At 36.8% G+C, this 24,439-nt stretch overlaps 1 long non-coding RNA gene and 1 pseudogene across 1 annotated transcript; one reads left to right on the top strand and one right to left on the bottom strand.

Annotated features, from left to right (window-relative positions):
• Positions 1-1,016: 1,016 nt before the first annotated feature.
• LOC101955691 (T-complex protein 1 subunit delta pseudogene) lies at positions 1,017-2,564 on the bottom strand (annotated as a pseudogene).
• Positions 2,565-4,891: 2,327 nt separating this feature from the next.
• Positions 4,892-19,757, top strand: LOC144376723 (uncharacterized). The gene is made up of 3 exons (XR_013437188.1): positions 4,892-4,972; positions 18,510-18,593; positions 19,179-19,757. It is a non-coding gene; the product is annotated as an uncharacterized LOC144376723 (long non-coding RNA).
• The last annotated feature ends 4,682 nt before the right edge of the window (positions 19,758-24,439 follow it).

Genomic DNA, 24,439 nt, shown 5'->3' with positions numbered 1-24,439 from the left:
GCTAGTGGGCGTTTATCAGTATTCAGCATATTGGGCCACATCCTCTTCTAAATACTTCTTTGTTAAAAAAACAAAAACAAAAGAATTTGAGGCCCAAAGGAAAGTGTCAGGAATAGGTCTCACTGCTCCTGCTCCATGAGCTCACTCAGTGCTCACTATTTTGATAAAAAAAGGTGCTGTTTGTAGAGACTGTGACTGTTTTGGCTAATTTCCCCATTAAGGAAAAAAAAAAAAAACTTAAATTAATGGAACGGACAAATGCCTGTGTAGAGCGCAAAGTGAAGGAAACTATTCAGGGCTAATCCACAAGAAAGCCAGAAGTAAAGATGAACTTATTTTTAAATTCTCATATAATTATTCAAAAAATGACATTTGCTGGTACATGGGTGGATCTGGAGACTATCATGCTAAGTGAAATAAACCAGTCCCTCCACCCCCCAAACCAAAGGTCAAATATTTTTTCTGATCTGTGGAAGCTAACCTACAATGAGGGTTGGGAAGAGGAAGAATAGAAATTCAGTGCATTAGACCAAGGGGAATGAAGAGAAGGGAGGGGGGGATAGGAAATGGAAAGACAGTGGGATGAATCTGACCCAACTTTCCTGTGTACATATATGAGTCCACCACAGTGAATCTCACCATTGTGTATACCCACAAGATTGGGGTCCTAATTAGAATAAGATATATTCCATACTTGTATAATTATATCAAAATGGATTCTACTGTCATGTTTAACTAAAAAGAACCAATAGAAAAAAAGTTTACATATAATAAAAAAGTACCAGAAATAATACAATGTTGAGGGTGAATTAATCTAACATTTAAATATTAAATATTTAATGAAATTAAAATATTTTCATTAAGCAGGTTAGGTTCAAGCAAACGCCACCTGGAAAGCCTAGTCCAGAAACTCATAGAGGAGATGATTTTCTGAACAACAGGGAACACCAAGTGATCTTCCACTCCAGTTGCAATATTGGTGGCAATATGGTGGCAGTCAGCCAGTGTTATCCAGATTACTGAGTGTTGGCCACATTATCAATTTTCAGAGTTGCTGGGGTGGGAGCACTGACCCAAACCAACAGAAGCTGGACAACAATTTCCTCCAGAACATTGGAAATATCACCCTTTCAGGCAATATTGCCTCTGCTTTTTTTCTCCTGGGGGATACTGGTCTTTTAGTTTTGTTACTGTAGAAATGGCATTGGTGGGATGACCTCCACAGTATCTGCAAAAGTATGGTAGGACTCCATACCACTCAGTGGAATTCCACACCACTGGTGAAATTCCATTCCAGTCAATTAATCACCAGGCCAATCTATTTCTGGAGAACCACCTCCTGCAATAAGAGCTCTCTTCTTCACTAAGGAAAGAGTAACACACAGGACATATGAACAGAGTGTGTGGTTTCTTTAATTTCCAGTTAGAACCACAAACAACTGTAACTGTTTTTCCAGGGCTTATCCAGCCTGTCATCTTGAGAAGTTTGCCAGAATCACTTAAATTGATCTCCCCAGCTAACTCAGCTGAACCCAGCATGGTAGCAGTGAATTGGTCAATATGAGCAACTAACTTGGTTCCAGTAATCTTACCAGTGAATTCAGTGTCTTCTCTTTCAACATCCTAATCACCACAATATTCATTTTGTTCAGAATATGGGTTGTAAGATCACTAAGGGCATGTCTTAGGATAGATTTCTGTGTGAGAAGGATATTATACCTTTTAAAAAAAATTGCTTCACTAAATTAAAAATACAGGCTGTCTCTTCTTGCAGCCCTTGGTTCAGGCACAGTACAAACTACTGTTTGATTATTCATGTCAGTTTTGGGAGCAGATAAGCAAAACTGAATAAACTTGATCTCAGCCTTTTCAGCTCTGGTTATGCCAGAATTTGTCACTGTTTGGATGAGAACCAGTGCTTCCACCAACTCACACTTGTCAATTGTCCCAACTATTTCAGTATCTCTATGATCTGCACCAGCAGCAGTGGCTGGGTCAGTCACTTTTATCACCACAGTGCACTCACTGGGGAAAGCAATATTGAGAGGCAATCTTTCAATTCAATGAAGTGGTTGCTCCATTTAACAGTATCTCTGTGTCCCCCTACCTCCCATTCTACAGAAAGAGACATGTCAGTCAAGATCTCCCTGCCCCATTTCAATACTCCTTTCCAAAGTCTTCCGGAATGACTTGGAAATGATGATTGGATGAATCTCTTTTTGAAGAATTTTGGCACAGGAGTCTAAGAGAGAGCCAGCGTGATGACCATGGATGTGGTAGCATCTCCTGCTTCTGAATCTTGAGCTTAGATAATTCCACCAGCATTTTGGCTTCTGGATGTATTTGTATTTGCTTCAATATGGCAGCACCATCATTTGTAGTGGCCACATCACTTTTCCATTTTGGATTGTTTTATTCATTCCTTTTGGTCTTTTGAGGCTTGTTCGAGCAACATCAACAACCACTTTGGTGGTAGAAATGTTACTGGACTGGCTTATGTGGTTCAGAGAGGCATCTTTCCTGCAGTTGCCAGTAGCCCTAGAGAATGCCAAATTCTCTGGCATAGCAAACTTGGGTAAGTTGTGTGGGAGGGATGGACAGACACAATTCCAGCTAGCCAAGGAGTAAAATTATGCATTCACTTTGATTATTATTTCTTTCCAAAAATAGGCTTTTAAAATTGTCAACAGTTTTAAAAACTGTTAAAATTATTTATTTTATTAAAAAATTTCCCTCAACTTTATTGAGGTATTATTGACATTTAAAAAATTGTATGTATCTGAGGTATACAACTTAAAGAATTGATACCTGTATACATTGTGAAGTATTCACCACAGTTAAGCTAATTAATATATCCATCATCTCACATAATTATTTTTCTTTTTTTGTGGTGAGAATATTTATTATCTACCATCTTAGCAAATTTCAAGTATACAATATAGTATTATTAACTATAGTCACATTTTTATACCTTCTCAATAATTTGTTTATCTCACATAATTGAAACTTTGTACATCTTGACCAATATCTCCCCATATCCCCCTGCCCCAGGACCTGGTTACTACTATTCTAATCTGTTTCTAATGAATTTGATATTTTTAGGTTCCTTGAATAAGTGAAATCATGCAGTATTTTATTCCTTTATTTCACTTTATAATGTCAGACATCATTTAAAAAAAGCAGTTTGTCTGTTTTAGAACTCCTGAAGTCTACTAAACTAAATGTATGAAGTAAAAATTGATAATGATATTAATAATATATTTCACACCCAGACTATTTTTTACTTTATTTCTTGTAAAAAATGCATTTCTTGAACAGTGTGTAAGCTGTAAAATGAAAATGTTTAAAAAATTGTGAGTACATAAAATGTGACATATATTCTGCTGAAGAATAAGGAAAGAATCTGTCTCAAGACCACTCGCTCACTATTCTCTCCAACAGAAACCCCTCCCTTTTCCTGGGAAGGAAATTCAAATTTCATTTATTTTATTTCATATATTTTAGGTGTACAAAATGACTTTTGATATACATATGCATAATAAAATGATTACTACCATCAAGCAAATTAAACAATCCATCATCTTTCTACTTATTATTATTATTTTTTTTTTGTGGTAAGAACACTTAAAATCTAATGTACTCTCCTAGTGCAGTTTCAGTATGTAAACCATTATTTAGCTATAGTTTTCAAGCTGTACTTTAGATCTCTTTTGAGTTATTCATGCTACATAACTGCAATTTTGTACCCTTTGACATACTCCCTGTTTTCTCCTCCTCTTTGATCCTGACTACCACTGTCCTACTTTCTATTTCTATGTTATTTTATACAATGTTTTTCTTTCTGTATCTGACTTACTCCACTTAGTGAAATGGCGTCTAGGTACATCCATGTTGTTACAAATGGCACTGCCTCTGTCTTTCCAAAGGACTAATTATATTTTACATATACACATAAGCATGTATGTATATATATATATCAATATTTCATTATCATATATATATATATATATGTATCAGTATTTCATTATCCCATATCACCATTTCTTCATCCCTTTCCATTCATTGTTGGACACTAAGTTTAGATATGTATCTTGGCTATTGGGAGTACTACTTCCATGATTGTGGGAGTGTAGATATCTCTACAAGCTGCGGATTTCATTTCCTTTATGTATTTACCCAGCAGAGGGATTCCTGAATCATATTGTAGTTCTACTTTTATATTGTTGAGGAACCTCAATACTCTTTTCCCTAATGGCTGTATCAATTTACGTTCCCACTAACAGAGTCTAAGGGTTAGTTCCTTTTGTTCCACACTCTCACGAACACTTGCTATCACCTGTCTTTTCCATAGTAGCCATCCTAACAGGTGTGAGGTGATACCTCCATGTGCTTTTGATTTGCATTTCCCTGAATATAAGTGATGTTGAGAATTTTTCATATACCAGTTGGCCATCTGTACATCTTCTTTGGGAAAAGTGTCTATTTAATTCCTTTGTTCATTTAAAAATGAAGTTATTTACTTATTTTTGCTATAGAGGTGTATGAGTTCTTTATATATTGGATATTAATCCCCTTTCAGGTAGGTATATAATTGCAAATATTTTCTGTGGAGAGCCGCTCTGAACGATTCCTGTCTTGGGTCTTGGAGAGCAGAGGCTGGTGGTGACTTGGACATTGCCCCTTCCGGGAAGTTTGGGGACCCGTCTTCAGACATAGGCGCCGCCCTACAGCCCTTGGTTGGAATTACACTCACGGGTCCCTTGTAACCCCGCCCCTTCTTACCTTTTTTGGTTGGAACTTTCAAAGAAGGGGGGTCCTCCCAGTAAAAGCCCACTTCCCAGTATGCTCCTTGCGCGTGTGCGCGTGCGCGCGCATGCGCTCTCCCCACCCACCGCTCGTGACTCTCCCTGGGTCTCCCACTTGGGGAGCTTGAGGCCGAGACGGGAGCGGCCGACCTGAAGCGTGTTTAAAGGTAAAGCCTGTGTCTGTGTTTTATTTGTGTCCCTTTAGATGAAAAATAACTTCATCTAGGAGAGATTTCCACGACCTGTGTGTGTGTTAATGTCAGTCAACTGTGACAGAATACCTGAGATAACTTAAAGGAGGAAAGGCTTGTTTTGGCTCATGGTTCCCGAGGTTTCAGTCCAGGGTCATCTGGCTCTGTTGTTTCTGGGCCTGTGATGAGCCATGAACGTCATGGCTGTACACTTCTGCCAACTGGGGAATTATTTTAGGATGTACCTGTAAAAGTCCAAGCCATCAGTAGAGAAATATTTAAAATCACAAGGATACCAGATTGAGAAAAAAGTTTGACCTCTAGTTGTTAAACATATTGAAGTTTCACAATGACTTTGTGTTCTTTTTCTGTGTACATCGTTGTATACTTTTTAGTTTGTCTAAAATAGTGTTTACTCACTGTTTCACCCAACTTTTCTATTTTTTATGAAGTCACTTTCATCCTTCAATGCCTGACTCAAAGTTCACTTTTATGGTAGAGCCTTTTGTGAACTTTGTCATCTGCATAGGCACCATTAAGTATTTTTTTTCTAGTACCCATCGAATATGGCGATTTATCCATATATAACCCTCATGACTATTATTTATCTTTCAGTGGTTATAGCATTTGTAAGGACAATGAACTTGTTCTTCATGTTACTCTGTCTCTGAATAGTTCAAGATGTTCTTTGATTGAAAAACTGGGGAATGAAATTATTTCATCACTTTAGTTATTCTCTTACCATGACCTTACTTGGCATGTCTCCTATTCTTGTTTTCTAATTTATTGGAACTCAAAATCATTGAGTTAGCAGTGGTTATATTGGCACTGAAGCAGAACCTCTGTTACTAATTGAGTCAGTTTTTCCATTACTGTCTCTGCTCCACATCCAACCATCAGTTTTGATTTGTGATCCTGGTGCTGGAATAAGCAAAGAAAGTTTCTGTTTTGCTGGTTGGGTCCTGGTAGGCATCACCAGAAAGGAGCTCAGAGGGTTTCCTGACTGCTTTCTGTGGGGTTCCTTCCTGTCTGTTGCTCTTTGGTGACTGTTACCCTAGTGGGGCCTCTTCACACAGTGGCTAAAGTTCTTCTAGCAGTAACTGACTCATGTTTGTATCTTTTCCCAACACGCACAGAGTTAGCCTCATCACCCATTGTCCTCTCTCCTTCAGAGAAACTAGCATGAGGTGTTAGAAATGCTTCTCCTCAGAGATCAGGTCATAGCGACGTTCTTCCATGCTCAGATGAACCAGCACATATGCAAGTGCCCAACTTCAGTAATCCCACATATTTCTTTTAAATTCTCAGCCCTTGGGGTGGTGGAAACTCCTTAAGTTGTTTTCTTTTTCTCTCCTTTTAACTTTCAGATTATTTATAACCTTTAATCTCAAAATTCTTCATGATTTTTCTCTGATTAACCAAGAGAAATAATTTATCTGTCATAGGAAACTAATGAAAAACCAGAGATTTACACTGAACATTGTGCTTTGCTTTATTTTAACTCAATGGTTTCCATGAACTTTAGAAAACAGAATAGAGTGTAACCAAGCAACTGGTTTTGGCTTGTTATTCTCTCAAGTGGAAAATCCCATGTCTTCCACACTTGTATCTTTCTTTTTTCTTAAAATTTAGGTTTTATTTATTGTATATATTTAAGGTGTACTACACAATGTTTTGATGCACATAGTGAAATGATTGCTACAACCAAGCAAAGTAGCATATCCATTACCTTCCATGGTTACTTCTTTCTTTCCTGGGATAAATTCCACTGGGTCATGGTGAAGAACCCTGCAACATGCTATTGGATCCAGTTTGTCGCGACCCCTCGCCAGCAAAGGAAACACGACGCAGGATTCTTTTTCAGCAGTTTACTCAGGACCTTTGAATCATGATGAGAAAACAGGAACAAGCAAGGAAAGAGCGCGAGCGGCCGGTCTGCCCTAGCTTAAGTACCCAGCCTCACCAATGAACTAGCACCACGTGGAGAAGTCTAATAGGTACAGCACAGCGGAAGCAGGCCAGAGCCCAGCCCCACAGCCTTACAAGGAGTTGTTTACTTCTAACAACTCTAACCGCTAAGTCATCAGAAGCAGGAGGCCAGTGCCATTTTCAGGGTGCGGTCGCCGGCTCCCAACACCAGTTTGCCAGCATTTTGTTGAGAATTATTGCACTGATATTCATCAAGGATGTTGACCTGTAACCTTCTTTCTTTTTGTATTCTTGTCTGGCTTTGGTGTAGGTAATGCTGACTTTGTAAAATGAGCTTAGGGCATTCTCTCTTCATAAGTTTTTGGAAAAGTTTGAGATGTTTTGGTATTAGTTCTTTAAATGTTTGTTGAATATAACAGTAAAGGCTTAAGGTCCTGGACTTATTTTTGATGAGATATCTATAAATGTTTTCACTTCAATCTCCTTATTCATTATTGACCTATTCAGACTTCCCATTCTTTCATGATTCAGTCTTGGTAGGTTGTATGTGTCTAGGGATTTATTAATTTCTTTTAGGTTATTCAGTTGGTTGGCATACCATAGTAGTCTCTTATGCTTTCCTTTTGTTTCTCTATTATCAGTTGTAATGTCTCCTCCTTCATATCTGATTTTATTTGAATCTCCTCTCTTTTTATTTGTTTTTAGTCTAGGTAAGAGTTGTCAATTTTGTTTGTCTTTTCAAGAACCAATTCAATATCATCAATCCTTTATATTGTTTTTCTAGTTTCTACTTTATTTATTTGTATTCTGAACTTGTTTATTACTCTTTTTATGAACTCTGCTTAGGTTATTCTCCGTTTTTGAATCCTTTATGTAGAAAGCTAGGATGCTTGTGTGAGAAATTTCCTTTCTCTTCATTAGGCATTTATTGCTAAAAATTTCCCTTAAGAATATCTTTTTTTCTCCATCCCATAAGTTTTGATATTTTGTGTTTCCATTTTATTTCTCTTAAGATTTAAAAATGTTTCTGGTTTAATTCCTTCTTTGACCTGGTTCTTCAGTAGCAAGTTGATTAATTTTTCTTAGGGCCTGCCTCTGCCATCTTGATGTCACTGAACTCCTAACTCAGATATAAAATCAACATATAAAAATCAAGAGTTTTTCTGTACACCAACTAGAAATCCACTAAAGAATAAGGAAAGAAATATCATTCACAATCATCTCATTAAGAGTAAAAAATACAACAAAATTTAAAGTAAATTAAAATAAATCAAACCCTAGGAACAGCTCTAACCAAGGATATAAAAGACCTCTACAATGAGAATTATAGAATTGAGGAAAGAAATTGAAAAAGAAACTAGAGTTGGAAACATCTCTCTCTCCTATTCTTGGACAGGCAGAAATGATATTGTTAAAATGGTCATATTACCAAAAGTAATCTACATATTCAATGTGATTCCCATCAAGATACAATGACATTCTTCACAAAACTAGAAAAAACAGTTCTAAAGTTCTTATGGAAGAATAAAAGACCTAGAATAGCCAATGTAATTCTAAGGGGTGGGGTGGGAGCAATGTTGGAGGTATCCCAATTCCTGACTCCCTATTATACTATAGAGCTATAGTAAGAAAACCTGCATGATATTAGCACAAAAACAGACATGTAGAATGCAATAGACTAGATGACACAGAGACAAACCCACAATGATAGTTATTTGATCCTTGATAAAGGTGCCTAAAGCACAGTTTGGAGAAAAGACAGCCTTTTAAACAGAAGGGTCTGGAAAAACTGAATAGCCGTATATAGAAGAATGAAACTTGATTTCCATTTCTCACTGTGCACAAAGGTCAACTCCAAGTGTGTCAATGACTTTAGAATTAGACTAGAAACTCTGCAACTGATAAAAGAAAACAAAGGGTCAAAGGTCCAACATATAGGTATAGGCATCGACTTCCTCTAAGTACTCCTAAAGCTCAGGAAATAAACCTCAGAAGCAATAAATGGGACAGCATAAAATTTAAAAGCTTCTGCAGAACAAAGGAAACAAAAGTGTGAATGAAAGGTGGAAAAATCTTTTCCAGTCACTTTTTTGAGGATTAATATCCAGAATATAAAAATAACTAAAAAAATGCTACCAGAAAACCATATAACACATCAATAAATGGGCAATCTAAACAGACATTTTGCAAAAGAAGAAATATAAATAAATGGTCAACAAATAAATGAAAAAAATTTCAACATCTCTAGCAATCAGAGAAACACAAATCAAAAGTACACTGAAATTTTATCTCACTCTAGTTAGAATTGCAATCATTAAGATTAAAAGAAACAATACTAGTGAGGATGCAGAGAAAAAGAGAAAATTATGCATTGTTGATTGAATTTTAAATTAGTACATGCATTATGAAGGACAATATGGAGTTTCCTCAAAAGATTAGAACTGGAACCACCGAATGCCCCATCTATACTCCTTGATATTTATACAGAACTAAGGTTAGCATATTATAGTGATACTTGAATACTCATGTTTAGCAGCACAATTCACAAAAGCCAAGTATTGTAGCTTGGGATTGGGGCGCAGTCCACTCTAACACTGAAACAATGCCCACCTGTGATTATCATTTCAGACAAAGGTGGGCCTTTAAAATTAGTTTCAGTAGATGTCAACTTGCTGAGCTAACTACTCTTAGACATGCTAGTCAAGGCCAAAAATTCTTCCAGGAAGCACAGAGAGAAGTAAATGTGAAATGTGGAAACAAAGGTCTCAGAGATGTCTGGCTGGAGAAAATACCACTTAAAAATCAACTTCTGCCCATTGCTAACAAACAAACAAACAAACAAACACAGTTATTTCAGTAATAGTCTAATTGTTCTTCCTGCTGCCTCTCTTTCTCTTTATTCTTCGTAAAGCAGTCAGAGTAATGCTTAAAACATTAAATCATAAACATTGCAGCAGAAATCTTTTGGCATTCCAGTCTGACCAGGCCTTCGTATTTGTGCATCTGGACTCTACCTTCATTTGTCTCACCATCTCCTCTTCCCCACTCCTTTGTTCACACTTTCCTCCTCTGCCTGTGTCATGAAGCTGGTCCTTTCCTTGGAGAATGTCCATCTGCTGTTCCCTTTGCCCCTTGAACTCTTTATCATCTCCCATTCCACAACATCCTCATCATCTTCTTTCATGTCTTGGTTCAAATGCCTCTTCTTCAGAAATTTCCCTGACCAATCTATCTGAAGAAGGTCCATTCCTGGTCTAAGCCACTCTTAGTCCCCTTACCCCATGTGTTTCCTTTATAACATTTATCCCTATCAGACTTTTTAAAAAGCTTTGTTTACCTACTCCTTGACTCACTCTTCCAACTAAAATGTAAGCTACAGGAGAGCAGAAGGCCTGTCTTATTCCTCTATGAAATTATTGCCCTGAATTCCCAGGGAAATAATTTCATGGAGGCTTTCCTCACATGTCGACACATCTATCAGATTATCCTTCATACTGCTCAGTAATCACTGGCCTTAACCATTTGTTTTTCTAGGCCATGTGCTTACTGAAAAAAGAATAATTTGATTATTCAAATTTGTAATGCAAACACAAGTTTGCCTTCATTAACATTCGTTATATGAATTAAGAAAGACACATAAGAAGAAAGAAGAGGGAGGGGGAGGAAAGAGAGAGAGAGAGAGAGAGAGAGAGAGAGAGAGAGAGAGAGAGAGAGAAACTAGGGCTCTCCTAATCTAGGCACATGGGACAAGAAACATAAAGTTTAGGAAGGAAAGGACATGTTGGTTCTTTCATGGTTGAACAGACCCAATAGATGTTGACTATTGAAAGAGTGACCTAAGTATCTGAAAATTCCTGACAGAATTCTTGGAACTCAGAATGAAAGCTAGGGTGTCATATATTACAAGTCCAGTGGCTTCCTATGCTGTGTATGAGGTTGACCTAGATGGTATATTTTGGACCTAAACTGTACACACACACACACACACACACACACACACACACACACATCCAAGCACCCCACACACAGACTGGGTTTTGAACCCAGAACCCAGGGGCACTCTACCACTGAGCTAAATCCCCCATTTTTTTTAAAGACAGGGTCTCACTAAGTTGCTAAGGCTGGCTCAGTTTCTCAGGTCACTCAGATTACAGGTATGCACCACACTGTGCTTGGTGCCTCTGTAAAATTTTTGTGAGAAAATCACAGATATGGTAAACTTTATGAAGCATAATGTATGTGAGGCAGGTGTTAGGAGATGAAAGTACAGGTGTCTCCAAAAGCTCATGTGTGAGATAATGCAAGAGTGTTCTGAGGCAAAATGACTACATTATGAGAACATTCACCTAATCAGTGGATTATAATCCACTGCTATGGATTAACTGGGTGATTGCTGTAGGCAGGTAGGTTGTGGCTAGAGGAAGTAGATCACTGGGGGCATATCTTTGTGGTTTATATATTGTCCCTGGCAAGCAAAGATCTCTTGGCTCCCTGTTGCCATGTCCTGAGCTGCTTTCCTCTGCTATGCCCTTGTGCCATGAAGTTCTGCCTCGCCTTGGGCCCAGAGCTACAGAGAAGGCTATCCATGAACTGAGACCTCTGAAGCTGAGCCAAAATAAACTTTGTTTTAAACTATGTTGTTCTTGTAAGGTCTTTTGGTCATAGATGAAAATTTTTACCCAAAAGAGTTTAAACACTTATTAATTAACTCCAGTGTCTCTAACACACCTTGTAAGATTCTTTGAAATGAGGCCCTGTGAGTTGACTTTTCCTTCTCAGAGATATTTAGAAGTTCTAACCCCAGATACCTGTGAATGAGGTCTTGTTTGGAAATGGGGTCTTTGAAGATGTAGTAAAGTTAAGATGAGCTCATTTTGGGTTAGAGTGTGCCCTAATTCTGTGATGGAGGCAAGGATTTGGTTAATTCATCTGCAACTCAAGGAATCTAAGAATTGTTGGCAACTATTAAAAGCTAGAAATATGCCAGCAATAAAGCCTAGGGGCTTTATTGGAACATGGTCCTGCTGATGCCTTGATTTTGAATATCTAGATCCAAGACATCTGAGAGAATCAGTTTATGTTGTTTTAAACTATGAAGTTAGTGGTGCTTTTTATGTTAGCACTTAGGGAATTAATATAGAATTTAGGGGTGGGAATGCTGTTATAACAATACCAAAAAATGTGGAGGTGGAACTAGAATCCAGTAAGAAGTAGAGGATATGATAGTTGTTTTGAGGAATATAGTAGAAAAAGTCTAGATTCCCTTGGAACAAAATACAGATGTTAAGGTTGGTTCTGATGAAGGCTTGGACAGATGTAAGGAGAATAGAAAAAGCTTCCATCACCATAAATGGAATGTTGGTATCTAGAAATATGAATAACAGAGGTTCTGCTGGTAAGGTATCTGTCCCTTCCGGTTCAGTAATGCAGTGTTCCTGCTGGTAAAATTATTAAAAACGTTGTTGATTCCTCATAGGTGTCAAGGAGATCCACATCATTAGACATTATTCATAAACACTGTTTGGATAACGCCATTTCTATTCCTGTCTTCTGCTGAATGGTTGGTTAATAGATCCATTAGTCACTCATTTATTCTGAACTATTACAAGGCAATACTTTTTATAAAGTGCACAGAAAACTTGGCCAAATTGAGTTCTGCTCTTGGGTCCAAAGTAGAATTTGTAAGTGATAGACTTGGATATTTATCAGAGAAAATTTCCAAGCAATGTGAAACTTGTTTTCTCTTTGCTATTTATGGCAAAATGTGAGAAGAAAGAGGTAAATCCAGGATTGAACAGTTAACCAAAAAGGAACCAGCACTTGATAGAAAAATTCTGAGCTTGTTCACATAGCATGTCTGGAAATAGAACCCAGGATGTGACTGAAAAACCATTTGCTAAAGAGAATAAATATATGACTTGTTGTTATAATCAACCATTCAGCATAAGCCAGGAATAGAGATGGGGTTATCTGGTAGAATTTTTTGATAACCCTCTTGTCAAATGAAGTGAATCTCTCCTGACACTTGTGAGAAATCACAAGTTTTTTTCTTTCTTTCTTTTTTTTTAGTTTTGCCAGCAGGAACACTGTCAGATTAAACTGAAAGGAACAGGAGCAGAAAACAAAAGAGAAATGATTCTTAGTGTAGAGCCACTGATGTGGAAGCCAGGGGTTTGACTGTTATCATGGAGGGCTCAGAGGACAGAGGACTGAGCCCCAGAGAATTATTCTCAGGTCTTAAAACCTAGTAGAACTTACTCTGCTGTATCCCCCATATACTCCCTTCATTCCTATCACCATTTCCTTTGTGTTTTTTAAAAAAAACATTTTAGTCATTGATGGACCTTTATTTTATTTATTTTTTATGCAATGCTAAGGGTTGAACCAGTGCCTCACAGATGCTAGGCAAGTGCTCTTCCACTGAGCTACACCCTCAGCCCCTCAATCTCTTACTTTTGGAATGGGAATATCTACCCTGTGTCTGTTCCACCATTGTATTTTGGAAACAGGTAACTTTTCTCCTAGTTTTTCAGGTTTCTCACCCATTCCTTACTTACATGATTAAATGATAAGATTTGGGACTTTTGAGTTGATGTTTAGTTAAGATTTTGGACTCAGAGTTGATTCTGTAATGGGTTAAGACATTTGAGGATGTCAAGTGGAGTGAATGCACACAGAAAGAATATGAATTTTGGGGTGCCAGAGGGTAGGCTGTTGTGGATGAACTGTGCCATCTAAAGATATATGTTGAATCCTAAACCTTGGGACCTATGAGTGTGGACTTGTTTGGAAACAGGGTCTTTGCAGATGTAATAAAACTAAGAAGTTAATACTGGTTAGAGTGTGCCCCTCTAATGACTGGAGTCCTTATTGGAAGAGAACTTTGGATATAGATATATAGTCAGAACATCATGAGATAATGTAGGTAGAAATTGCAGTGATGCATTTACTAGAAATCCAAGAAATCCAAGAATTTTTAGCGAGGAAGAGGAAATGAGTGATCTTCCCTTAGAGCTTTTAAAGGGAGCATGGCCCTGATGGCTCCTTGGTTTTGAACTTCCAGACTTCAGAATTCTGAAAGAATAAATTTTACATTGTTTAAAGTCATTAAGCTTTAGTACTTTATGACAGCTGTAGGAAACTAATATGGCCTCATTTCCCCCTATCCTTATCTTTGGCTGCTTTCACTTGGAATACCACACTCAAAAATTACTCAGCTTCTACTAGTTTTTGTACCACTCCAAATTCTCTCTCACCCATGAGCCTTTCAGCAATATTATTATCTCATCTGAATAATATTTTTCATTTATTATTGCACAATTAACTCTCAGTACTTCAGTAATTGATAAACAAATTTATGTGTCATCTGAAATGTAACTTTCTCCAGAATGCTGTTTTGATCCCTGTACATTATAGTAGGACTCCTGCTTCACCATCCTTTCACATTCTTTTTATCATGTAGCACAGTGCCTCTTTATTTTGGCATATGTCAATCACAAAGTCAAAACTCCTGGACCATACACAGACTTTCTCATCATAGCTGGTCTGTGTAGAAAGATCTGGTTTCTTTTACTCATTCATGTTTGTGAAAATCCCACTAAGATGAAGGAGCTGCTCCTGAGTGTGGAGGATATTATAACACTCACATGACTTCAGTTTTTTGTCCAGTGTGATACAAATTCACACAAGGACATTTGGGATCATTAGCCCAGTGCCATTAGCAAAAAATGTCATATAGTTGAGGAGGTAAATCTGTCAGCAATGACCAGAGATGTTTTCAGTGAAGTTCTTCAACCCCATGTGAAGAGACATTACCATGGTAGAGGTAGGAGAAAGCCATCTGAAGGATTTGGAATTTCCCTATGCTTCCAGCTTGATTTAGGCTCCTCAGAGAAGGTTAACAGGTCATCCTTGGCAAAGAATGATTTTATGGAGATAGAACACAGTTCCCTACTACTAATTCACACACCCAGCATTAATTCTAATATCTCTTATCTCTCAACGATCCCTTTCCGCAACACTTTAGGAAAGCAGTATTAGTTCAAGCAAATTTTTCAATAGAGTCCCAGAGAATTATTTAAAATGTTTCTTCTAACAATTGACAAACATACTTATTAAACTCTTCTTCTGTGAATGTCCCTGATTTCAGTAGACAACTAGAAAACCAGAAGGGACTTGTAGTTTGATAAACTTGAAGCAAACAAAAGTATATCTGCTGAAGGGTGTACAGCCATTTCCCACTAAAATGGAAATTTTGATACAGATTTGAACTGGTTTTCTTTCTTTTTTAGAAAGAACAAAGGGTAAGTCTTCAGTAACTGTTTCATTATGATTAAAACATTTAGTTAAAACAATCAATTGTGAGTTAAATTAAATCCAGATGGAATGTTTAATGTAAAATATTAATTTTATTAACTGAAGATTTACCTCAATGGACATCTAACTAGGAGTTCAGAATGATTTTAAGTTTCTGGAAATTGGGAAATGGATCTGGGGCAAGGAGTGGAGGCAGGGGAGAATTAGCAGTCCTTCTGATGAAGCAGTTTACATTCTGTCTTATTTTTCATTTATTTAACATACTTTTAGAACACCATCTGTATGCTTGCTAGGAACACAGAGTTAACAGGACATGTTGAATGTTCATAATGGTCTCATAGTTCTTTAAGAGAGGAAGAGTTCAGGTCATGAGGGCAGGATGTACAACTTGCTGTGGAAGAATCAACAAGATGATGTTTGTGGTACTGAGTAAATGGCAAAGTTGGGAAGTCTCAGCTGTAGAGATGAGGTTTCAATCAGGTATCTGAGGATGAGTGGACTCTCAAGAGTTAAAGAAGGGTAGGTGAAATTAAACACTGGGAAAAATAATTTCAGGTGGAATGATAATAAGCACACATCTATGAACAGAGTTGGAGAGGAACATGGGATCATTGTGCAATCACTGCTTTCTTAACGTAGTCAGGTACTAAAGAGGGTGCATAACTGGAGAAGAGATTTTAAAGGAATGAACAAAAGAGTTGACTTTATCCTGCAGATCAGATATTTTCAATCCTCAGTTGCTTAATAAATGCCCATTGAGAAAGTGAAAATGAGATTCTGTTCTGGAAGTGATCATGAGACAGGAGGCTCAAAACTCAGACTTGAAGAATCTTGTGTCATGGATTGGCAGATATTTTCTGGGGCGAATAAGAAATATACCTTTAGATAATAAATAGTTTAAGATTTGTAGCACAAGATGCAAAGTTGAAGCTATTATGTAGGTATTTATATAACAAAAGAAAAAGCAAATTTCCATATTTTTTTGTTCTTTTCCATAATTTATTTCTACAGTAAGTTTTTTTTGACAAGATTAAAATATAGCAACAATTGAGTGCCGGGTTTCTGTTCTCGCAACTAAAAGGCTCAGGGGTCACTCTAGTGAAACTGGGCTAACTGGGCTGCACGAAATAACCACACAAGAGACACAAATACCTTTTTCTTTGGGGTCGCTGTGACAGCTCCTCTGACCTTAAGGGTCCACAGAAAGAGAGAGATTGAGAGCAGTGCTGACCCCTTTTATTGAGGGAAGCTATTCAAATGAGGCAAGGGGTGAGGTTTCGGGGGCGGAGTCTATCTTCATGATGTCCGCTGTCAGCAGGTTGACTGACACCTGGGTAGGCCACACCCAAGGGCACAGTAAGAGGAGGGGACACACACAAGGCACTTCCATGGAAGATTCTATCCTAAACAGGGCAAGGGGTTAGATTGCAAAGGAACAAGTGAGCATAGCTTCACCCTTGGGGCTGTAGCAGGAAACACCCATTTCTGTGACTGAGCGCCTCAGCACCCAGCTGGGGAGGTAACTCAGTCACCCATAAGGTTGGCCTCCCACAATTGAGTATGAGTTTTTGTAATATAAACCTGCCAATGAGAATGGCATTATTTTTCTTTTGAGACATTTCTTTTACTTGAGTTCAAAGTTAGTGCTACCTCTCAAATTGCACATGTTCATTTTTGAATGATGATCCATTATGAACTTGTGCATATTTAATCTTTGCAATTGTCTTTTCACACAGGCAGATACTGCTAAATACTTATATTAATCCATGAGCATATGCATTGTCTGAAAGTAAAGAATTCTATTAGACTGTTCTCTAGATATTAAGTTTCACAGAAGCTCCTCAATTGCAAAACAGCATATTACTGGCACAAAAACAGACACATTGATCAATGGAACAGAATAAAGAGCTCAGAAATGAACCAATGCAGCAACAGTCAACTGATCTTTGACAGATGTGCCAAGAACACACATTAGTAAAAATCATTTCTTTAATAAATAATGATATATAGTTCGTAACTTAGCGGTTCCCCCAAAGCTCATGTCCTGAAGGCTTGTGCTGTAGTAGATGGAGGTATGGAGAGGTGGCTATTGGGATGTGGCTTTAGAAGGTGGGACCTAGCTGAAAGCTATTAGGTCATTGGCAGTGTGTTCCTAAAGGAGATATTGGGATCCCAACTCATTCCTATCACTTTCTGCTTCCTGACCACCAAGAGGTGAGTAGCTTTGTTTCATCATCCACTCTCTGCCATGGTGTATTGCCTTGCTGACATAGCAACAGGACCAAGCAACCATGGTAAAACTGTGAACCATTTTTTTTTGAGAGAGAGAGAGAGAGAGAGAGAGAGAGAGAGAGAGAGAGAGAGAGAGGTTTTTAATATTTATTTTTAGTTTTCGGTGGACACAACGTCTTTATTTTTATGTGGTGCTGAGGTTCAAATCCAGTGCCCCATGCATGCCAGGCAAGTGCGCTACCACTTGAGCCACATCCCCAGCCCATATATTTTATCATTTTGACTTTATTTTCTCAAGTATTTTGTCACAGTGACAGAAAGATGAACAATTCCCCTCAACCATGTTTTGGTACTCATTATCTACCTTCTCAGTATTCCTCTGCCACCCACCTTCCTAACATTTAGTGACTTTTATGTTCTCCACTTCCATGTGATCAACTATTTTTGCTTCCATGAATGAGTTAAACCATGCACTTAATTGTCTATTTATTATTCCACTAATTTTCTGACTTATTTCACACAACATCATTTTCTTGAGTTGCTGCAAATGACAGGAGTTTATCCTTATTATGGCTGAATAATATTCCAGACACTACTTATGTCTTTTTTTCCTCAAGTTTTTTCTTTCTCTTTCCTTCTTTTTTTAAGAGTAACTAAGTGATTTTGGGTTTTGGTTGGTATAGCATAGAGATCCTGGGGAAAAGAACAAAATGGCATTAACACCAATGCTAGTACCTATCTCTTTAGGGTTGTAACTAAGTATGTTATTAATTTCTGTGTTATCAGCTTTTCTTTAGAACATAAATCAAAGCTGTTAACTTAAATTTGAGGTATATACACAATACATACATAATAGTATGAGAAATACTTTATATATGTAGTTATTACATTTTCAATTTTTGGAAAAATATATGTGCTAAGTTTTATTTTGAATGGATGGAACAAGAAGGGATCAGCCTTCAACTACAGTGGGTTATACTGATAGTAAAGCTCTTAAAGTCAAAAGTACTTTCCTCTCCCTGTTTATTTACCACAGGCTACATAGTGTCCTGGGAAAAATGTCAGTCAGAGCCTAAATATCTTAACTTTGGAAGGAACTAATGAGAAAACAAATTGGAAGGTAAGACTTCATCTTTGTTTTAAAAATAGGTAATGTTGATTTTTCTTCCTATCAAAAAGTTTAGATCAGTTATGATAAATATATCTAAACCATTAGATCAATATATCTAAAACATTCATCTCTATAGATTCACCAACTTCTAACAATGGTCCTCATTGATGAGATTCTTGAATGGATGAGATCACATCCAAAGATGAGAAGATCTTTACTGTCCTCTTCCCATAGACTCTTTTTTTTTTTAAAAAATAAATTTTTAGTTGTAAATGGATACAATATTTATTTATTTATTTATTTATTTTTATGTGGTGCTGAGGATTGAACCCAGGGCCTCACATGTGCAAGGCAAGTGCTCTACCACTGAATTACAACTCCATCCCACCATAGACTCTTTTTAAAGGAAGTCCAAGCACTGCAAAAGTTAGTGATTTAGATATATTTTTCATAATCTGTTCTTAACTTTTTTGATAAAAAGAAAAATAGACACCACTTATTTCAAAGAGTGGGAGATTTATGCTACATCCATGAATTTTTTAACATCTTGCTTATTAGGAAAAACTGACAACCCTAATTTTTTTTTTTTTTTAGGTTCTGAGGCACTGAACATTTTCACAGAGTTCTTCTCTAGTTATAGAAACCCTCTTTATGTCCATTACAGCTAGTACAAACTCTGTGTTAGCAGAACAGGTGTTCCAGGGAGAATGGATGGATTCTTTGTCCATTAATACCCAATGTTGGGAATGTGTATTATTCATCACCCTCTCTTCTACATTGCCTTTTATTGTACAATCTACAATTTAATTCTCAGAAAATTTGTAGAGAATGTTAGTTTTCCCTGCACTTTCCAACTAAACAATGATTAAACAATGATTAATCACTCCTGGTGATTAAAACGTCTTCATGTCCAAGTGAATATATCTCCCATTCTTGGGCAATGAACCTGCCTCCAGTTACCCAAGTTGCCTGGCTTCCTCTGGCCCAGGCTGAGGTTGGGGAGAGACACCTCTGGTTTCCTGCTTCAGTGCTGGGTGCCACCTGCTTCTAGGAAACTGGAGGGAGGCAAAAGCCTAGGCCCCCTTGCTGCTGGCCAGGCCCCAGCTGTGTCATTCACCTGCCTCAGGGACATCACTGCTACATTATTTGCAGTGAGCTTCATAGACTACCACATGCCCAGATCCTCTTTTTTTATTGTTCTTTAAGAAAATTCTATTCAAATGATCATCTTTGACATCTTGTTAAATACATGGCTTGTGTATTGGGCATAGTATTGCAGTAAACATGAGCACGCAGATATCTCATTGATAGAATGTTTTCCTTTCCTTTGGATAAATATACCTAGTGGTGGGATTACTACATCACTGGATAATTCTGTTTTTTGTTTTTTGAGGACTCAATATGCCATTTTCCACAAAGGTTATATCAGTTAATATGTCCACCAACTGTGTATAAAATTTATCCCTTCTCTGCATCTTGGCTAGCATTTGTAATTTTTGTCTTTTTGATCATAGCAAATTTAACCAGGGTGAGAGATATCTCCTTGTAGTTTTGATTTGCATTTCCCTGATGACTAGTGAACATTGTTCAACTATGTTGAACATTTTTTTCATATACTTGTTGGCCATTTGTATGTCTTTTTTGAGAATCATCTATTTAGCTCATTTGCCTATTGTAAAATCAGTTTTTCTTTGTTATTGAGTGGCTGACATCCAATCATCTGGATATTAACCCCTTTTCTGATGAATAGTTTCTAAGTATTTTCTCCCATTCCATAGGTTGTCTTGACTGGTTCCTTTGCTGTGCAGAAGCTTCTTGGTTTGATATTATCTTGTCTGGTTTTGCTTTCACTGTCTGTGCATTGCGGGGGTTCTATCCAAAAATTGTTTTTCTAATTTCAATGTCTTGAACTGTTTTTCTTATGTTTTCTTTTAGTGGTTTCATAGTTTCAGCACTTACATTTAGGTTCTTGATCCACTTTGAGTTGATTTTTGTATATGGTGAGAAGTAGTGGTATAGTTTAATTCTTCTATATGTGCATATTCAGTTTTCCCAGCATGATTTGTTGAAGCGATGGTCTTTTCTTCAAGGTATGTTCTTGGTGCATTTGTAAAAAAAAATCAAATGTCTATAAATATGAGAATTAATTTCTGGATTTTCTGTTCTGTTCCACTGCTGTGTGTGTGTTTTTATACAAGTACCATGGTGTTTTAATCACTATGGCTTTGCAATTTGTATCGAGGTCATGTGTTGTATGAATTTCCATTTCATTGTACCTCACCTACCTGGAGAATAAATAATAGTGTTTTTAAATATTTAGTTTTTAGTTTTAGGTGGACACGATATCTGTCTTTATTTTATTTTTATGTGGTGCTGAGGATCGAACCCAGTGCCTCTTGCATGCTAGGCGAGTGCGCTACCACTTGAACCACATCCTCAGCCCCTAAATAATAGATTTAATATTTTTTGTTGTTTTGGCAAATGAAAGTTGGTACTTCATTTTAGTATATATTTCTTTGATCACAAATTTGGACATCTTTTTTTATATTTATTTTTTATGTGGCTTTTTTCCTTTGAAAATTATTTGCTCTTGTTTTTTGCCCATCTTTGTATTGAAGTACAATTTTATTACTAATTATAAATTAAATACATATACACATGCATATATTGAAGTCATCAATCATGTCAATAGTTCTTTAATATAGGATAATATTTACAATATTTCAAGTGGTTTGTTTAAAATGTGAAGCCAGAAAGAATCCAGAGGAAAACAGTAAAATATTACCACCAAAAGAGACATTGTGAAATTTTTTGTGAATTTATTTCCAGAGAGCTCATTAATATTATTTATTACATAATATTTCAATTGATATTGATTTTTGACACCAAAAATTTCATATATTAAGTGTCTATTCATTCAGGAGTATGTTTTTGGATTTATTATGATTTGTGGTGGCATATACTACTACTGTCTGGATCACTGTAATTTTTATAAAATGTAGCACATGTTTTATGATATATGAGCCAGCCCCTTTGTTATTTCTTTTTCTTGTTTTCAAATGTATTTATTTACAGTGACATATAAAATTATGTGTTCATTGTGTACAACATGATGTTTTGAAGTACATAGTCATTGTGTAATGGTTAAATATAGCTAATTAACCCACCCCTTTGTTATTTCTTTTTCTTGTTTTCAAATGTATTTATTTACAGTGACATATAAAATTATGTGTTCATTGTGTACAACATGATGTTTTGAAGTACATAGTCATTGTGTAATGGTTAAATATAGCTAATTAACCCATGCATTACCTCACATGAAATGATAACTATCATTTCTTTGTGGTGATAGTACTTAACCATCTTCTTAGCATTTTTCAAGAATACAATATGCTGTCTTTAACTATATTCACTATGTTGTACAATAGATCTCTTGAATTTATTCCTCTTACTTAATTGTAATTTTGTATCCTTTGATCATCCTCCATCCACTCCCCCACTCAACTGCCCCAGGCTCTAGAGATCACCATCTATTCTATTTTGAGATCACTTTTAGATTTTACATATGAGTGAGTTACACACTATTTGTCATTCTCTGTGTGTACTTAACTTAAAATAATGTCCTCCAGGTCCATTTGTGTTATTGCAAATGGCAGAATTTTCTTCATTTATTTTTAAAAATATCTTTATTTTGTTTATTTATTTTTATGTGGTGCTGAGAATTGAACCCAGTACCTCACATGTGCGAGGCAGGCGCTCTGCCACTGTGCCACAGCCCCAGCCTCTCTTCATTTTTTAAAAAAATATTTATTTTTAGTTTTAGGTGCACAATATCATCATTTTATTTTTATGTGGTGCTGAGGATTGAACCCAGTGCCTCATGCATGCTAGGCGAGCACTTTACCACTTTTTACTTTACCATAAACCCTAGCCCTTCTTAATTTTTATGATTGAGTAGTGTTCCATTTCATGTAATACAAATACACTTTATCTATTCATCTTTTGATGGACACTGAGATGTGCTACAATAAACATGGAAGTGCAGGTATCTTTTTAGCATACAAACTCTCTCTCTTTTGTATGTATACCAAGTAATGGGACTGCTGGATCGTGGAAACAAAACTTCTTTTTTCTGTTATTAATTTCAAGATGAATTTCAAACTATTTTTGCAATGTCTCCCCCCAAACCAACAATTGTTTGGTGAAATTACATAAACTCACGAATACTTTGATAATATCTTGTATATTTAGTGATTGTAGGTGGCATCCATTTGTTCATTTTATTTTTGGCTAGTTTTGTCGGTATAATGAACAATCTAGACTCCCCCCCCATTTTGCTCTTCTTTGGATTACTCTTGGGAACTCCTTAAAACTGTTTCTGCTATGGGAACATGGTGGAACATGGAGACCACTGAAATTCCCACAATCATTAATGAGATCATTTAATTTAGTAAAGTAAGCTGGTTTCTGGTGTTTTTATCAGTGCATTATTGCTATACATAATAGTGGGGTTCATTTTAAAACATTTATAAGTGCATATGACATAATTTGCTCCATTTCAATCACTAGTATTTCCCCTTTCATGCACCTCCTCTATCCCCCTGGTCCCCTTTCTCTACTGGTCTTTTATTTATTTTTTGATTTTAATTGGTACATTTTAATTATACATAAAAGTGGAATTCATTGTTTGTTTCTTGTCTAGGGACAGATTACAAAACTATTAGAAGACATATTAAGATTATACTCTTGTGTTACTCCTGCTGTGCTCTTGCTTTCTGTCTGAAGATAAGGGATTTTTATTTCACTGAATTCAAGAAGGCTTTACTAAAAATGTATTCAGGAGGCTTTAAAAATCAGGAGGAGTCCCAGGGAGAGTATCACATGCCCACTTGGACATGAAATTGCAAGGCCTACCTCCTCCATGATTGATATGAAAAGTGTAATTGGGAGGGGCATGAGAGGATTAGATGAACTCTAGATAGGGCAAAAGGGAGGGAGGGGAAGGGATAGGACATGAGGGTAGGAAAGTTGGTGGAATGAGATGGACATCATTTCCCTAAGTACATGTATGAAGACCAAATGGTGTGACTCTACTTTGTGTACAACCAGAGATATGAAAAATTGTGCTCTGAATGCATAATATGAATTGTAATGCATTCTGCTGTCATACATAACAGATTAAAAAAATGTAATTAGCCAGAGGCATGCGGTTAGTCCTATTCTAAAAAACCTGTTCATACCATTGGAACTGATGTTCAGATTCATCATGGATATGGTCAGGACAGCTTTGTGTCTGAACCATTCCTTAAGGATATAGTCACAGTCAGAACCTAAGTCCTGCCAAGAGTTTGCCATTTCAAACCTTCATATTAACTGCAAAGAATCTTTGGCTTTTAATGGTATTCTTGTGGCATCAGGAAGGTAAGATGATGTAATTCCTAAGGAATGAGGGAAATACTTTCTTTCCTCAAACCTTGGTCTCTCTCACCTTGGGGCAAAAATGTGTTGACCAGAATGAAAACTCCTGCCAGGAAGGAGAACAGTTTCTGGTTTGTTCAAAGACCCATGTAATTCAGAGTCCAAAGGGAAACAAATCTGGCTGTGAGCATGATGGCTCCAAAGAGAACCTGGAACAGGAAGATATTGCTCCCCAGGTGCTGCAGGTTGAGTACGAGGCCATAAAAGGATACAGCATTTGAAAATCCGAAGTGAAAGGAGAAGAGACATCTAATAACATTTAGAGCCTAAGGAACATTCCCTAAGATTTTGAAGGAGACTCCTACATGATGATTATATTGGCCCAAGATGGTGTGTGGTCAATGATAATTATAGAATAGAATAATAGAACAATAGTT

Source organism: Ictidomys tridecemlineatus, chromosome 4, assembly GCF_052094955.1.
Source record: "Ictidomys tridecemlineatus isolate mIctTri1 chromosome 4, mIctTri1.hap1, whole genome shotgun sequence".
NCBI classification, from domain to species: domain Eukaryota; kingdom Metazoa; phylum Chordata; class Mammalia; order Rodentia; family Sciuridae; genus Ictidomys; species Ictidomys tridecemlineatus.
The sequence above is the reverse complement of the archived record's forward strand: the minus strand, read 5'-3'. Positions and strand labels throughout refer to the sequence as shown.